General features: G+C 36.5%; 1 pseudogene; it reads right to left on the bottom strand.

Annotated features, from left to right (window-relative positions):
• The window catches only part of LOC125933124 (ruvB-like 1), a 46223-nt pseudogene that overhangs the window by 10294 nt on the left and 20524 nt on the right, over positions 1-15405 (bottom strand).

Raw genomic sequence — 15405 nt, 5'->3', positions numbered from 1 at the left:
CTTAGCTCCAAAGATGCAAAAAGTATGGCATATCTAAAAGGTCAAAGACAATTCTGAATGGCTTGTTTGGAGAAAAAGAAGATGCATCAGGAGAGTTGGAGTTAACAAAGCAAGCAGGATAGAGATGTGAGAGGTATTTGAAATACTAAAATGACACTTGTAAGTGTTTTTGTTCATTTGTTCATTTTGATGTGTTTGTCCTGATGCATCCACTCCTATCTTAAAATAACAGATATTCTGGCTTTTCTTTTCTCATAGTACATGCACTTCAGGAAGGATTGATTAATCCAGCCATTAGAAAAGAGGGGTAAGAGGAAGCCTATCTGGCCCCATCACACACTCAAGAGTTAATACTTAGAAAGACTTATCAGAATGAAATTCAGGACTTGTAGACTTTTTGATTGGTGTTTGTGTGTGTTCGGTGGAGAGGTAAGAGAGGGTGTAAAGATATTGTCCTTGTTTGGGGAGCATGAACCTGAATATGAAAGCTCAAGAAAACTGTCAGCCATCTTAGAAATATTATGAGAGAGCCAATCAGAAGAATCAAAGCCAACCAGAGACCGGTTCTGGTTGTGTGTTTTGAGCTGGGAATACAGCCTTCCCTGAAGGCTCTGACCTTTGCAGTTATATAAGCCAAAATACAGGATTTATTGATTATTTGTTGAATTTTATCTTCTATTACATGTAGCAGAGTCCTAATTGCTAAGGTCTGTTTAGGGGCATTGATTTTATCTTAGAGCAATGGGCATTAACGGACAATTTTTAAGTCAAGAGTAACAAGAATGTGTGTTTTAGAAAGACAGCCTTAACCACTTGTGTGAACTAGATGGCATAGACTCATTATTCTTTATTTCTCCCATCTAAGTACAACTACAAACCCTATCTATGACACAGCAGGCAAACATAGGAGGACAATGAAAGGTGGAAAGAGGAAGGCAGACTGGCTAGGGACCACAGGACTGGAGGAACAACACTGCGACAATTCCCAACATCTTCCAATTCCCACTCCAATCCCCACACCACCAGCAGATCAAGTCCTGGCATCTCATGAATCCCAAACCATAGGAGAAAGCAGCCCAGGTAGGCCCCTTCCTTCCCTGATTGAACTGGAGTCCTGGAAACAAGAAGCCAAGGAGAGTCCTCTCTGCCCCCGGGACTTGAGTCCCTTTCCCCCCTCCCTTCCTTCCAGAGACACTGGACAGCCAGCCCAGGTGGCCCAGAAGCTCAGGCAGGGATTAAATCAGGGCTCATAGACAAACAGAGGCCAGATTGGAAAATGCTCTCCCAGGACCTAGAGAACAGGGAAGTCCAGCCTGGGGAAATATTTTTTGCTTCACATATGGCACCAGCAGGGATCAGCAGAGGACCCAGTGCTACCGGGCAAACAAAGCAGATGAAAAATAGCATCTCAAAACCTCTGAAAATTAAGTTGTCATTAGAACTGTAGCTCAAAAAAGTAGGTCAGTATCTGCACGCTAAATATAAAAAAGGGATTGCTTGTGAAAATAAAGGATTTTACTAGGATCCAGAGTTTCCCAACCTTATAGCTAAAATGTCCAGGTTTTAATGAAAAAGCAATTGTCATACCAAGAACTAGGGAAATCATAGCTTGAATGAAAAAAAAAATAGACATGACACAGACATTAGAATTATTTGACAAGGATTATAAAGTAGTCATAAAATTGCTTCATTGTGCAACTACAAATATCCTTGAAACCAAAAATCTCACTAAAAAGTAGAAAATATAAAATAGTAAAAGTAAAGTTATAGAACTGAAAAATGCAATAACCAAAATTTAAAAAGGCATTGGAGGACTCAGAATGAACACTATATAAGAAAGAACCAGTAGGCTTGAAATGAGGATAGAAGGACATCCCTGTGTATAGATTAGAGACCAGCAAGACTTGAGGGGCTGTTTGGGACATTATACTAATAATCCAATGACAGTGGATGGTGGTCTGAAACGAAGTAGTAGCATTGAAGGAAGAATTAGATTTGTGAAGTGGTTTGGATGGAGTATATATAAACTTTAGTGGTTTATTTGGACATGGGTGTAAGAAAAAAAAAGGAGAAATTGAAGGTGAATCCCAACAGAGTGAATATTGATATAAATGCCAGAGGAAGCAGAATGGGTTTGGGAGGAAAAAACATTCATGAATGCAGTTTTAAATATTCTTCATTTGAGATATTACTGAACAGGACACTTTGGTATCTTGGTCACTTATGTTATAATACAGTAATCAACTGACCTCTTTGTTGAATCAGGAGAAACTAGCTAAGCACCCAGCATTAGGGGGACATTAGCAAGTTTTATGAGTAATGGAATGAAAAAGTAAGTGAGTAAGTTGACATCCTGTAAGTTCTAAGAACATTTTTCCTCTCACCATGGACCATCATAGATAGACAAACTCACATAATTGCTACACCTCTAAAGATCAGCTAGACTGTTGGGATATCAAGAGTCCACAGGTAAACGAGCCTGACCAGCAAATGTGAGCTATCATTACATACCCCAGAAAGGAACCCAAGCTCACCAATTGTAGATCTATCATTTAAATCCAGATACCACAGGCCAACAGAATAAAATATTGGCCTTATTTTTATGTCTTCTTTTTTATTTTTTAACATTTGAAAACACTTTATTTTTTACCACCAGAAAGAATACCTCATATATATGACTAAATCAAATCATCAAAGATGAAAATTCATCAATTGTCTATCATATTTTAGCTCATATTGCTTCTATTTTCTTCAAGATGAACAACTTGTTTGAGAAGAAAAATAATGAAACTCTGGGAAAAGTGTGCCAAATTCTGTAATGTTAATCTATCTGGCATGCTTTGCTCTATCCTAATTAATTCAGTTAGATATACTGAGACCCTTGCATGATCTTCCATTGCTATCCAGGAGCCAAGGGAAAATCCTTGGATCATCAATTCTAGAATATTTGCCCTACAAATCAGCAGATAGAAGTCCTTCTACTAGACCTAGCTCTCAGGGAGTTCATGCCAAGGTCTCATTCGACACCTTTAAGAAGAAACTACTAATTTCTTTTGCTCCTCATTCTCATAAATATCTCATTGGAGAGACCCAAACTCAATTTTCCCTAAAGATCTTGAGTAGTCTGTTCCTTCATATAGTACACAAAAGACAGTCTTAATTTGTACTCCAGCTGGCTCTAAAAAGACAAAGAGTTTCTTGCCAGCCTTATCGTGAGACGGGTATTGATCTCAGCCTACAGTGCCACTCAACTCTGTCCTTCTGAAGTTAGGGCCTACTTAACAATGCAATGTGTTCTGATTGCCAGAACACATTCCTAGTGTTTTATTCTTTTCACCTCTGGTCAGAGGGCTTTTTAGTCTTCCCTTCCTGCTTCAAGAATGTCCCTCAGATGCAGAGAAAGAGGAACCCTTTTGCACTGCTGGTGGGAATGCAAACTGCTGCAGCCACTCTGGAAAACAGTTTGGGGGCTCCTCAAAAAATTAAAAACAGCACTACCATGACCCAGCAATTGCACTACTAGGTATTTATCCAAAGGATACAGGAGTGCTGTTTCAAAGGAGCACATGCAACCCAATGTTTTTAGCAGCACTATTGACAATAACCAAAGTATGAAAAAGCCCAAATGTCTATCAACTGATGAATGGATAAAGAAGATGTGGTATATATACATATATACGCAATGGAATATTACTCAGTCAGCAAAAAGAAAGAAATCTTGCTATTTGCAACAATGTCGATGGAACTAGAATGTATTATGCTAAGCAAAATAAATCAGTCAGGAAAAGACAAACATTGTATGACTTCACTTGTATGTGCAATCTAAGTTACAAAAGACGAACATAAGGGAAGGAAAGCAAAAATAATATAAAAACAGAGAGGGAGAGAAACTATAAGAGACTCTAAAATACAGAGGACAAACTGAGGGGTGTTGGGTGGGGGGATGGGCTAAATGGGCAAGGGGCATTAAGGACACTGGTTGGTTGGGATGAGCACTGGGTGTTATAGGTAAAGTGATGAAACACTAAATTCTATTCTTGAAATCGTTATTATATGTTAACTAACTTGGATTTAAATTAAAAAATAAATAAGTAAATAAAAAAGAATGTCCTTCAGCTCATCTGGAAGAGGGACCTAAGCTACCTCCTAAAGGAGACATATTTTTACACAAACCAGTGGTTCCATTTGTATTGGTCATTTTATTTTTCTTTATTTTTCTTTTTTTTTAATGTGAAATTTATTGTCAAATTGGTTTCCATACAACACCCAGTGCTCATCCCAAAAGGTACCCTCCTCAATACCCATCACCCACCCTCCCCTCCCTCCCACCCCCCATCAACCCTCAGTTTGTTCTCAGTTTTTAAGAGTCTCCTATGCTTTGGCTCTCTCCCTCTTATATTGGTCATTTTATAAGACTATTCTCATATTAGGCATTTGAAGAAAAACATGTTCCAGAAATAGAGCCCAGTGTAAAAATGTGGTTTTGTCCACATTTAGGTTTTAAAAAATGGGGTCATCACTGGAAATAGTGTTTTGTAAGCTATGCTCAGATTCTCGAAACACCTACCCATTTTTCTCAAATACTTGAGCAGAAAAAAGAAAAAAAGAAATGGAAACTTTGAGAGGCTTTCCTAAATCATTATAATCATTAAAATTCAAAACTTTCACATTTATAATTTAATGTAGTTAAAATACCATGCATATTCATACTGCTATTTGATATTCATGTTAATAAAATGATGTAAATAAAACAAATAAGAGTAATATAATGACTCATTTTTATTCTATTTATTAAAGAACCAGAGTTCATGGTTGCTTTATATAGATTTACATCTTGTACTAGTTGTAGAATATTTCATTTTTTAAAAATCTTTTTTTCCAATTTTTAAAAATCTTATTATTGCTAAATTATAATTGCAGGATTAAAACCTTGTAAAAATGAAGGCTGTGTCTGCATCATGTTATAAATTAGCTGGCTTCTAATTCAGGCAAAGCAAATTCTTCATCAAAGGAATCTTAACCATTCTCAAGTACTGCATTATTTACATGTTTATGAGTGCAAAAATGTTGTGTAACAAAAAATGAGTTCAAGAGTACCAAAACAACCATTACATTTGGTAATACACATACAATTTAGAAAGAATTATACCAATCCATGCATAATAGAGGAGAAAAGAGAGACTCAAACTTTTTGACTTAAGCTAATATGTTTTATATTCTGACTTTCCAGAGCTGGGACTTAAAATTTAGTCTTATAATCCTGGTCTGCCTCACTGTGAGGAATAAATATACATCAAAATCAATAATCCAACTCAGATATATCCTAAATAAATATTATAGTGACAAGAACTGCTTTACTCCAATTATATTTAAGGAAAAAGATATTCCAGAATATCTTTCAATACTATAATAATTTCTTGTAGTTTTTGAAAATTATACAAACCTATTTAAATTGGTTTAATGTTTATTTATTTTTGAGAGAGAGAGACAGAGTGCAAGTGGGCAAGGGGCAAAGAGGGAGACACAGAATTCAAAGCAATCTCCAGCTCTGAGTTGTCAGCACAGAGCCTGACACAGGGCTCAAACCCATGAACTGTGACATCATGACCTGAGCCAAAGTCAGACAGACCCTTAACTGACTGAGCCACTCAGGCACCCCTACTGCTGCTGTAGTTTGAAGGTTGCTCTCCCAAAACTCCAGTGGAAATCTTAATACCCATTGTGATGGAATTAGGAGGCACGGCCTTCGGGAGGTGCTTAAATCAGAAGGGTAGAATTCTCACAACTGGAATGAGTGCTTTTATATAAGAGACCCCATAGAGCTCCCTAGCCTGTCCACCATGTGAGGGTACAATAAGAAGTCTACAACCAGCAAGAGGGCCCTCTTCCAACAAATATCCTGATCTTGGACTTCAAGCCTCCAGAACTGTGAGAAATAAATTTCTGTTGTTTATAAGCTACCCAGTCTGTGGTGTTTTATTACTCCAGCCCAAACAGACACAATTCAACACAGAATTCATTAGAGGGCACATCTGAAATTTCAGTCAAATGATTAAGGTCTTTCGAAAGTATATTTTCTCTAGTTATCAGCCAATGTCAGTAGGAAGTATGGAAACGAGGATTTCAAATCCATAAATAGGCTCAGTTTCTGCAGTAGTGTTTGAGGTATTCTAGGGTGAGAGCACAAAAAGAAAAAAAAAGAAGCCATATGCAAATTATGTAATATCATAGTGTGCTATGCATCAAAAATTAGAATTAGCTCAGAAAAACAAACAAAAAACCTTAAAATGCTTGGTAATGATAATCATATCTCACAGGTTGTTTCTGTTTTCTCTATGTGTTAAAATGTTCTGCATAATTTAGATATGATTTAGAGGATTTCATCTTTAGCCTTCAAAAGCTGACAAAGGTGATGTCATATTTGTTTGTTAGAATGTCATTTTTGGGGGGCGCCTGGGTGGCTCAGTCGGTTAAGTGTGCGACTTCGGCTCAGGTCATGATCTTGCGTCTATGAGTTCGAGCCCCGCGTCGGGCTCTGTGCTGATAGCTCAGAGCCTGGAGCCTGTTTCAGATTCTGTGTCTCCCTCTCTCTCTGACCCTCCCCCACTCATGCTCTGTCTCTCTCTGCCTCAAAAATAAATAAACGTTAAAAAAAATTTAAAAAAAGAATGTAATTTTTGGGGTTGCTTGGGTGGCTCAGTCAGTTAAGTGGTTGACTTCTGCTCACGCCATGATCTCATGGTTCGTGAGTCTGAGCCCCGCATCGGGCTCTGTGCTGACAGCTCAGAGCCTGGAGCCTGCTTTAGATTCTGTTTCTCCCTCTCTCTCTCTGCCCCTCCCCTGTTCACACGCTGTCTCTCTCTCCTTCAAAAATAAATAAACATTCAAAACAAAACAAAACAAAACAAAAGAATGTCATTTTTGTTAGTGATTGCTTTCTAAGGTATAGGATCTTTTTTTAATTTTTAAGTTTATTCATTTTTGAGACAGGCAGAGAGAATGAGTGGGGGAGGGGCAGAGAGAGAGGGAGAGAGATAATCCCAAGCAGGCTCTGCACTGTCAGCACAGAGCACGATGTGGGGCTTGAAGTCACAAACTGTGAAATCATGACCTGAGCTGATATCAAGAGTCAGACACTCAACCGACTGAGCCACTCAGGCATCCCTTTAAGGTATAGGATCTTAAATACATGTAAAGTCAACAATTATACACTTGTTTCATATTGTTCCATGCTCAAATTCCTTGAGAGTTAAGCTTAACTTTTGCAAGAAACTTGAACTTCAGAAATGTAAGTACTCAATAGCAAAAGCTATTTCCATTCTTGCAACATGGATTTTCTGACAAACACTTTTGTGTTTACTTTAAATAGTTTGAGAATCTGGAAAATCTATTTTACTCAGATGAAATAGATAGAATTAAATTCCATTTAAAATGAAGTATTTCATACCATTAAAATAGTCAGTGACATTAATTATCAATGGAAGAATAATTTTTAATGAATGTATTATCTGTATAAATTCAGAGATTGATGCTAGGCACTATGGCTGAAAAAAGGAATATGTGGATGTTTGACATGATGGGAATCTCTACAATTAGTTGGTACTAGGTTGTTACCATGGAATTTTAAATCTCAAAGATAATTTCTGCTTAAAGATGGGGGGATTGACCACATTCATGTGTTTTCTTTCCTTCCTAGGACCCACTGAAAATCTAAGTACAAAAATCAACATGTCATAAGTCCACAACAAACAATATATTGCTAAAGAACTGTCAGGGTGGAAGAAGTTTCAGCAAATTCTGGAAGGCAGCAAGTCCATGAAAGTGCAGTAATTATTGCCCCGGGATGGAGGAAGCAGCTGCATGGGACACAACTGAAAAGTGAGATAGTGCTCCCAGTGAGACCACAGAGACTTGGGACTGAAAAAGAGCCTACCTAGCCCAGGAGAGTGTGAGGAAGTCCCGTGGCTATACACATGATGGTGCCAGGGTGGGGGGGGGGGGGGGGGGGCAAAAACTATGTACAGAACTAGAAATATTTCCTACCTGTTGCCCCTACTCCTGTCTCAGATGAGTCAGAAGCCAGGCCTGTAGCCTTAGATAGAGACTGGAAGGCAATTCTATAGTATAATTGTGACTCCAATGACAGTCTGATATTTGGGGGCCCCCAGAATGACACCAGCTCCAAGCCAAGCACCCTAAAATGAAGACCCTAAGTGGGCTAGCACCACATATTACACAGACTAGCAAATGGGTTCCTCATGCCTTGCTCTCAAACATTCAACATGAGGTTCATGGAGACAGATAATTCACAGAGATCACAGAGACGATTCACAGAAAATAAGAAAACACCTGGGGCACCAGGGTGGCTCAGTCGGTTAAGCACCTGACTCTTGATTTTGGCTCAGGTCATGATCTCATGGTTTGTGAATCTGAGTCCCTCATTGGGCTCTGCACTGACAGAGCAGAGCCTGCTTGGGATTCTCTCTTCCACTCTCTGCCCCTCCCCGCTCATGCACTCTCTCTCTTTCTCAAAATAAGCAAATAAAAATAAATTAAAAAAAAAAAGAAAACACCAATTGCCAACAGTAATGTCCACAGAGAGAATCCAAAAAGTATCTTATTCATTCAATCTGTTAAAATTCCTGAGGTAAGGAAAAATCAGTGAATCTGAAAGAGCTTTCAAAAATTAAAATAGTGTGTATAAAATAAAAAGAATTGGGCACCTGGCTGGCTCAGTCAGAAGAGCATGTGACTTTTGATGTCAAGGTCCTGGGTTCAAGCCCCATATTAAGTGCAGAGATTACTTAAATAAATAAAACTTAACATACATATGTACATAAATGCATAAATAAGTAAAATAAAATGAATTAATAAAAGTGTAGAAAGATCAAGAAATCGCCCAATAAATAAGGAAAATTGACAAAAGATTGGGAAAAGATGAAAGGGAATAAAAAGATTTAGAAAATCAACCCAGGAAGTCCAATAGCCAACCAAGAGAAATTTGCAAAGGAGAGAACAGAAAATAATAACCGGAAGATAAGAAAAGCATCCAGAAAATAATATGTTTCACAGAGCCCACAAATCAAAAACTCTAGATTAAAAGAGCCTGTCAAAAGAAATTTTAAAATACCCCAGCTAGTGTGAGCACAGAATGAAGACCAATTCAGACACAGTAGTGATACTCAAGACACATGCCACTTCTTTAGCCAAAGGAGGGAAGGCAAAATTTTAAAGAGGAAGGCAAGGAAATCAGAAAATGACATCTGCAAGCCGGGACAACAGTAACAGGAAGTCCCAGGAGGCCAGCTGGGCGGCAGATTGAGAAGGAAGCTGTACAGAAGGAGGCTGGAGACAGAGGGCTGCTGGAGAACAGTGAAAATAACCGGTCACTAGGGAAGTTGAGGATTACGAGCTGTTAGATACTCCAAGAAAACCAGCTTTGTAGCTTTGCAACAGATAAAACATTAGCACTGTATGGATGCTCTTCATAGAGTTCCAGCTTTTAAGATATATCCATGAAGAAGGCAAGGAAGACATGTTTGTAGTTACAGAACATTTAAGTGTTATTAAGAAACACCAGATATGGGAAGACAGAAGAGCAGAGGAGAGATGAAGAAAAGAAGGCTGCTAATAACCATACTTGGTAAAGCGACAAGTCAAACATATGGTCTGAATGATGAATATACTTATTGATATATATTTATATGTATGCATATATTTTCCTTTCTTTCCAGCTTTATCGAGGTTAATATGGACAAATAAAAACTGTATATATTTAAAGTGTACAATTTGCTATTTCCATATACTGTGAAATAATCACCACAATCCAACTAATTAACATATCTGTCACTTCACGCAGTCACTATTTTCTGTAGTTTTATGTGTGGTAAAAATGCTTAAGATGAGTAATTTCAGGAGATATGATGTCTAGCAATATGACTATGGTTAACAGTAGTGTATTCTATACTTGAAATTTGCAAAGAGGGTCATCTTAAATATTCACGTGTATTTTTCATTAATTACATGAAGGTTATCAGTGGATTACTTGATATAGTAGACATATGCAAAGAATAAGAAGGAATAGTTTACTAAGAGCTGTACTGCAAGAGAACTATATCCCCATCCTAGCTCCACTACCAAGACCACATTACAGATATTGGAGAAGGGAAAGAATGTTGCCCTAGAACATTTAGACCTAAATTTTTTTTTTAATTTTTTTTCCAAAATGAGCTACTACTGTACTAACCAACTTTAAGTAAATCATAAAATCCATCCTCATCCTTAAACTAAACCATCCTAAGGTTAATTTCCATTCTATACAAGAAAATCTAGAAGAAAGTACATAAGGAGTATAGTTTCTCTAAATCTTTAACTAGTTTTGTTCATTTTGTTAATGTTTAGCCGGACCTTTTCAGTCTTCAGTATCCACATTAAAAGAATCACAATAAAAATGAGAAGGTCCACTAAAAAGCAAAACAAAAACCTGGCAACAAAATCGTTTTGCTGCTTTGGAAAGTAGCCATTGCCTGCTGTTTACTTTTGTATATCCACAATAGAAAAAAAAAATTTAAGTAAATTCTGGTTCATTGCCTATCAAGAAAATATCAGCAAATGTATCGAAATAACTACTTGTAGCAAACTCTAAAGCCTTCATCACATTTTGCTTTCAGGAGTAATTTCACTGGAACCATGGGCTCATATATCAAAAGAACATTTAAAAAGAGATTTTTGTTCAAAGAAATAGGCACATCAAAGCAATCAAATAGGAAGTAATCGTGTCTAACTTCTACAAAGCAATATTATCCTTTATGAAATGAAAACCTTGAACACACAAAATCTGAGTTGAAATCAAATCTGATATTAAATTTTATTACTTAGAGAAGACTTGCTATGGCAGTTAAGAGCTGGCATTTCAAAATAATTCATGTTCAGATACATTTTTGAATTCATGTTCAGATAGATATTTATTCATTCCACAAACTAAAATTCAGCCTACAAACCTTGCTCCCTATTACAAGAAAGTAAACTTTTATAGGCATTACCATATTGTTAGCATTTCATCTCAAGATACTAAGTTCTCTCAATAACAATTTTCCTTCAAAAGGAACTGGCATGAGGGAAAAAGAAAAATAAAATCAATTAATTAATTGATAGTCTGGCATGAGTTTTTTTACTTTATCGTAACTTCCTTCCTAAAGCTGAATCTCTAGTGTTTATGATTTCTCCCAGTAAAATGTGATCATTTAGTGAATGGTCATTTAGTAACTGATCATTAGTTTCAATTTCTGAATATTTAGCATCCTTTAGTTTGTAAGGAAGCATCTCTTTACTACCCCATGAGGTTGAACCATGTAGTCTATTTAATTCTCTATGTATTACTTTGTAATCTTTTCCATTATAATTCCACACTTGCATCATGCTGAAATATAACTCCTTTCAACACAAATCACATATTTAGGTAGTTTACTGCTTATACTGATTTTTTGTGTTATCATTTGTAAGTCTTTAATCCCCTGAAATTTATTTTCTGTTGTGAGAAAAATGATCTAAGTTTATTGTTCTGCTTACATGTCCTTAGTTCACCCACATTAAAATTGTAGTATTCTTGGGGCGCCTGGGTGGCTCAGTCGGTTAAGCGTCCGACTTCGGCTCAGGTCATGATCTCACGGTTCGTGGGTTCGAGCCCCGCGTCGGGCTCTGTGCTGACAGCTCAGAGCCTGGAGCCTGTTTCAGATTCTGTGTCTCCTTCTCTCTGTGACCCTCCCCCGTTCATGCTCTGTCTCTCTCTGTCTCAAAAAAAAAAATAAATAAACATTAAAAAAAAATTAAAAAAAAAATTGTAGTATTCTTTTCTCACTAACTTAAAACATCACTTTCATCTTTTAATTTTTGTATGTACTAATTTTTGTTCTGGAAACAAGGAATACAGTAATCATTGGTTTTCTATTTTATTAAATATATGTCAACTTTTCTCATGTCTGTTTTCTGATAAACTGTAAAATAGTTCATTAAGTCTCTTCCCAAATTAAACGTTTAGTAAATTTGTGTTGAATTACCAATCACTTTTGCAAGCATTTCCCTCTTAACAATATTGATAATTTGAAATTAGTGCCCATCGAGATCAGAAGTGTTAGGTAGTGTAATTTAAATTAAACTTTGTCATACATTACATCTACAAACCAAGAACATGGCAGGACCTCTCTTTGTTGTAAATCCATCTTCTCTCTCTCTCTCTCTCTCTCTCTCTCTCTCTCTCTCATACACACAGCCCCAAACATAGTTTTGTAGTTTTAAAAACTTTTTAACGTTTATTTATTTTTGAGAGACAAAAAGATACAGAGTGCGAGTGGGGAAGGGGCAAACAGAGAGGGAGACAACAGAATCTGAAACAGGCTCCAGGCTCTGAGCTGTCAGCACAGAGCCCAACACACGGCTCAAACTCACCAACTGCGAGATCACGACCTCAGCCCAAGTTGGTTGCTTAACTGACTGAGCCACCCAGGCACTCCTGTAGTTTTAATAAAATAGCTTCTGCACATCCTTTATACTATCTGCTATGGACTGCATGTTTGTGTCCCCTTAAAATTCATACTTTGAAACCCTAACCCTCAGTGTAATGGTATTTGGAGATGGAGCCTTTGGGAGGTAATTTGGTCATGAGGCTAGAACTATCATATGGAATTAGTGCCCTCATGAAAAGAGATATGAGAGAACTTGATTCTCTCTCTGTGAGAATACAAAAAGGCTGCCATCTGCAAACCAAGGAGAGATCCTTCTCCAAAAACTGAATCTGCCAGAACTTTGACCTTGGACTTCAGAACTGAGAAGGAAAAGTGTTTGTCATTTAAACCACTGACTCTATAGTAATTTGTTATAGCTGACTGAGCAAACTAAGACACTATTTTATAATTTTTATTCCTAGATTTTGCTGACTGCATTGCCTTTATAAAAGGAAACAATTTTCCTATCATATGATCTCTTTCTTTTAAATTTCATTTATGTAAGTCAGTGCTGTTTACTAGAAATGTAAGATGAGTCATATTCAAGTCACATATGAAATTTTAAATTTTATAATAGCCACATTAAAAAGAAACAGATGCATTAATTTTGACTGGCATATTTAATTCAATATATCCAAAATATTATCATTTCAAAATGTAATCAAAATTTAGAAAATAGAGGGGCGCCTAGGTGGCTCAGTCAGTTACGTGTCTGGCTCTTGATTTCAGCTCAGGTCATGATCTCACAGTTGGTGAGATTCTCTCTCCTTCTCTCTCTGCCCTTTCCCTGCTTGCCTGAGCATGCACACATGCTTTCTTTCTCTCGAAATAAATAAATCAACATATTTTTTAAAATTTAGAAAATAGAATGAGATATTTTGCATCCTTTTTTCCATACTGAGTCTTTGAATTCCAGTATGTATTTCATACATATAGCAGCACATCTTAATTTGGGCTAGCTACATTTCACACAGTGCCCAAAGCCACATGTTTTTAGTGGCTATCAAATTGGACAGCTCAGATATAAGAAATGAAATTGTTTTGGGGCGCCTGTATGGCTAAGTTGGTTACGTGTCCAACTCTTTTGGTTTTGGCTCAAGTCGTGATCTCGCAGTTCGCGAGTTCGAGCCCTGCATCAGGCTCTGAGCTGACAGCACATAGCTTGCTTGGGATTCTCTCTCTCCCCCTCTCTCTTTCTTTGCCTCTCTACTTATGCTCTCTCTCTCTCTCAAAATAAATAAATAAACATTTTTAAAAAGGAAATGAAATGATTTTTAGGAAAATTTTAAAATCAACCAATATTTTGAACATGCAAAGCATATCTAATTGTTTCTCATTTATCCTGGGGATTCCAGGTAGAAAAAACATTAAATGCATATATTGGTAATATTCTTTATCTATTCCCAAATTAATTGCTTTGGCTATTTGTCATTGCTTTGGTTATCTGTCCAGAATAGTTTTGTTTTACTTTGTCTTACCAGTCCAAATCTTGTTTTGAATTATTCTTTATTACTGGAGAAAAGTACTTTTCAATATGTTTCACTTAGAGTTTTTAAGGAGGAATAGATATTTATTTTCCTAATACCTTCTGTATCTCAGAATGATTACCTGGCTTTTTCCTGAGGTCTACCAATGTAATTAAATGTTTTTATTAATGCATAGCCTAATGCTAACCAGTTATTACAATATGTCTTTGGAATAAGCCCTACATGGTCATGACATAACAGCCTTTTAATATATTCTAAGATTCATTCTTTCTGCATGAGGGGGTCATCTTTGTTTACCAAGTTTCAGCTAAGTGTGGTTTTCAAGTGATCAGTGCAGTCAATGGGCAAGAAACAGGTGTCACCAAAACCTGTTTGTTAGTGTTTAATGTCATCACTAACAAGGGACAGATTGGCTACAAGTCATTATGAGGACCAAATGCATTTCAGGGAATGCAATTTATACACTCACTTTTAAACTGAAGACTGGCACTTCTGGAATTTGTAAGATTGATTGCATGTGAAATGTTTTGGACTTTCTAAAATGTACAATGGTTGATCTGAATTGTACACACTTCTAGTGCTTCTTGATTAACCATTCTTGAAATAAGTCTTAAAGGTTCTATAATATGTAATACTAAATTGGTAACTTAGAACATATATGCTGCATACAAATTTAAGATCTATACATATTATGAACATTCTGGAAATGGGCCTTTTGAAATTAAAATATCTTCTTACAACTTTAACATGTCACTTATTTTTAACAAATTTTATGGAATTTTTTATAATAATTACACGTTTCTAAGTATTTTATATGAAAAGTGCATGTATTTTTTCTTTAGTTAATTAAAACTGTAATCATTTTAGAAAGTATAAAATCTGTAAGACAGAAGAAACTTAGAAAGCAACTTAAGAAAACTTAGAGAATAAAAATGAAAATAATAGAGAATTTTCAAGAAAATTATCTAGAAAAGAGCAAAGCACTACAAAACTAATTAGTTGATAAAATCACTGTGAACTTTGATTGGGGCACCTGGGTGTCTCAGTCGGTTGGACATCAGACTTCAGTTCAGGTCATGATCTCCTCATTCCCAAGTTTGAGCCCCATGTCGGGCTCTATGCTGACAGCTCAGAGCCTGGAGCCTGTTTCAGATTCTGGTTCTCCCTCTCTCTCTGTCCCTCCCCCACTCACGTTCTGTCTCTCTCTCGTAAAACACTAAAAAAATTTTTTAAACTAATAAGCTTTGATTGACACAGAAAATAGTGTTATAACTGAGCATACTGAGTACAAGAGTTGAATCATTGGATATGAGTTGCACTATTTTATTAACTATTATTTAACTATTAATAGAAATTAATATATATGTGTGTACATAAACATAAATGTGTATATAAATATACACATATATATACACACA

The sequence above is a fragment of the Panthera uncia genome, chromosome D2, assembly GCF_023721935.1.
Source record: "Panthera uncia isolate 11264 chromosome D2, Puncia_PCG_1.0, whole genome shotgun sequence".
In the NCBI taxonomy this organism is placed as follows: domain Eukaryota; kingdom Metazoa; phylum Chordata; class Mammalia; order Carnivora; family Felidae; genus Panthera; species Panthera uncia.
Note: the sequence above shows the minus strand (reverse complement) of the source record. Positions and strands in the feature narration are given on the sequence as shown.